At 52.1% G+C, this 3,314-nt stretch overlaps 1 pseudogene; it reads left to right on the top strand.

Annotated features, from left to right (window-relative positions):
- Window positions 1–208: 208 nt before the first annotated feature.
- Window positions 209–2,234, top strand: LOC132356745 (coiled-coil domain-containing protein 107-like; annotated as a pseudogene).
- The last annotated feature ends 1,080 nt before the right edge of the window (window positions 2,235–3,314 follow it).

The following is a 3,314-nucleotide window of genomic DNA, read 5'->3' as shown; positions in this document are numbered from 1 at the left end:
AGATGAAGCAGTTGTTAAATAGTGAAAGTTACAAATTAGAGGACTAACACCTTGTGATAAATAACCTTTTGGAACTACTCTGGACCAGTCAGTGTGATGGGTGCTGTAATGGGGATGGAGCAAACTTTAGACATGGTTCCTGGTGTGGAAATTTTAGGTTTCTTTTTTTTTTTAACGTTTCTGTCCCTTGCTCTTAAGTTTATAAAAAATGCCTCTTCAACAGCTGGCCCAGCTGACACAACAGCTGGCCCAGACAGAGCAACACCTGAACAGTCTGATGGCCCGGCTGGACCCCCTTTTTTGAACGTGTGACTACCCTGGCTGGAGCCCAGCAGGAGTTTCTGCACATGAAGCTGCAGAGCGTCCACCAGCTGCTACAAGAGAGCAAGACAAAACAAGGGTGCGGAAGTTCCGGAACCAGAGGCCAGCATACCCTTTCCTAAGGTCTTTATGTATAAGAGGAGGGCGAGGAAGAGGCTGGCGACAGTCAGACCCCAGAGGAGCCCCTAACCTGGAGCACAGGGACAAGGGACCTAGCAACACCCAGGGAAATGGCGTGGGGGCTAAGGAGCAAATGCAGGAAGGCGGCAGCAAGGGCCCCGTCACAGCCCCCAACTGGGAAGGAGGGACAGCAGCTGACGGTTTAGTAAAACAATCTGTTCTTATGAAGAAAAAAAAAAAAGCCTCTTGCACCCTCTCCTTCCTTCTGTAATTCTTTCTTGTCCATTTGCATCGACTTATGCTTTTCTCATTTCTACCAAAGGAGTAAGTTATTTGAGCCAACTTGTAATTTTGATTAAAAAAAAAAAAAAGAACCACAACCAAACCAAAAACCCCACACCGCGCACCGCAACGAAGAGCAGCCCTGCTCACCGCAACTAGAGGAAGCCCACGCGCAGCAGCGGAGACCCAACGCGGCCAAAACAAACAAACAAGCAAGCAAACAAGACCCCCCACTGTCGTAAGAGATGAGCCATTTTCTCGGATGAGACGGTACACCGAGGTCTTTGGCTGGACCCGCTGGGGAGATTTTTCTCCGTTCTCAGTGTTGAGAGAAGATGTTCTGTTCCTAAAAACCAGTCTGATTGCACCTAAAGACACTGCGCAGCTCCTGCAATGATCCTTTGCCCTTTAACTTAGGCCTCCGGAAAGAGACTTAGAGAAACTTTCTGGCCCCCTTTTAGCAACTGGATAAGACTGTGCTTTTCTCTGTGCCAATATTATACCTGAGTTTTAAAAATCTTTTTTATGTTTTTGTAAGCCACTACAGATCTCTAACACAATGTATGACTAACCATCAGAATGACTGGCCCAGATAAAAAGCGTCTAGGAAACCACAGGACGGGGGATGTGAAGGAGGAGGGCCTTAGGAGAGGGTCTGTACCTGGAGGAGGGGCGGGGGAAGGGCGAGGTTAAGCCTTGAAGAGAAGACAGTACATGGTAGGCTCCTTCCCATTCCTAGCAATTCTCTCACCCTTGCCTTATAACTCTTGTCCTGGCTACTGCAGACAACAAAAGAGCTGGTTTCTGAGATGGTTTTTAAGATACTTGATGAACTGGTAACTAGCCACTCCCATCCTCCCCGCCCGAGTGCGCAGGTCTAACCAGGGCACCTGCCTTCCTCCTCCACAGGTTGCCATCGGGACACCCAGTGGTGTGAGTGTCAAAAATAAAGGCACTCAGCACTACTGGACTCAAGAGGGTGGCCTTCCCTGAGCGGACTGTGCAGAGCTGCTTTTTGTGGGGTTTCTTTTTTTGCGTCGGGGGAACTCCTGTAGGAGTTAAGCGACTTAAGTTACAAATAGCAGGCAGCTCCAGCAGAAAGGGGCCTTAGTTTTCTGCCAAAGTGTTGCAATCTGTTTTGATGGCCGTGCATCTCTGTGCACGGAAAAGGTGCTTTTCCTTGCTTCCAGCTGCTAGACAAAGGAGGGGAAGGAGCTGTTGGCCCTCGTTCCCGAGGCCAGGCTTTCAGACCTGGGCCAGGGGCCCAGGGCCAGGATGAGTCCTCCAGGCCCACGTCCCGCTCCTTCGGCGTCCTCCCAGGCTGTTCCTGGGCCGGGCTTGCTGGGGTCCGAGGCTGCTCCACCGGATCGGCCAGGCCTTCAGCTCATCACGGGCTCTGTGACCCCAACACCGGGCCACATCCCTCACCTCCCCACCCCCGCCACGGCGAGAGGCTCCTCGCTTCGGGCTGGCAACCCCCTGATGCAGAAGACTGGCAGAACCGACTCTAAAGATTCAGAGTGACCGGTAATGAGAACGATCGATTTCTGTCTAGAGCAAAGTGTCTATCTCTGCCCTGAGGCCTAGTGAGCAGTGGGGCTGGGGGGATAGCTGGGGGCTTGGGGTCGGGGAGGAGGCCCCTTGAGCCTTCCGAGGGCTCAGAGCAATGAGGCTGCAGAGCTGAGAGGGCTGTGGATGGGCATCTGAAACTGGCATTGCCCCGGGTGGGCCTCCATGGCCCCTAGCTACCTCCCCCCGATGGAGACTCAGAGGGTCGGGACGGTGTAGGGGAGAATCAGGCCCGAGTGGGAGGCTTCTGGGTCCGGGCCTGGCGAGCGACCACTACTCCTCTCCTGAAGCCCTTACCCACGTTAACTCCGAGGTAATAAACGTGTATCGTTGTGTTAAGACAGTTTCGAAGTTACACAGCAATCGATGACCAACACGTAAAATGATGCTGGGACCTCCAGGGGACACGAAGGTGCCTCTCCGCAGGTGTGGCCCGCCTTCCTGCGGTGAACCACAGGAGCTTTCTCTCCTGCCCACCAACCTCCCTCTCCCTCCGCGTTTTCATTCACAGCAGCCCAGGGAGAGACCGAGATGTATTTCCTCCTGCCATTTTGACCCCGTAGTTGTAGGAAAAGTCAAGACTCTGTGCTCCAGCACCACCCCTACCCCAGCCCCTCAGGAGGAGTTTATTCCTCACCACACACCCACCTCAGGACCTCCTGGCAGCTCCTAGCCCCGTAAAGACAGTTGCTCCCCGGACCCCTGAGTGGTCCCCAGGTCTCGCACATTGAAAAGTCGTTGACAGCATCCTGCTCACATTTTCCCCGCCAACCGTGAGCCTCAGCCTCTTATCTGAGGAGAACCTCTCCATCAGCAATCAGTTTTTTACGGCAGATACAACACCACTCTTTTAAAGGAGGTTTTATAAAAATGTTTTCTTTATGAGAGTAGTATAAGGTCAATTTAGAAAAAGTGGAAAATCCATAGAGCGATCACGGTTAAGGTGTGCGTGTGCTGTCAAAGCAAATTCGCTATAAATAATGTGTAAGAAACGAAGTGCTGAAGTAATTTATTTTGTTGTA

This window comes from Balaenoptera ricei, chromosome 21 (assembly GCF_028023285.1).
Source record: "Balaenoptera ricei isolate mBalRic1 chromosome 21, mBalRic1.hap2, whole genome shotgun sequence".
NCBI classification, from domain to species: domain Eukaryota; kingdom Metazoa; phylum Chordata; class Mammalia; order Artiodactyla; family Balaenopteridae; genus Balaenoptera; species Balaenoptera ricei.
This window is presented reverse-complemented; position numbering and strand designations above follow the sequence as displayed.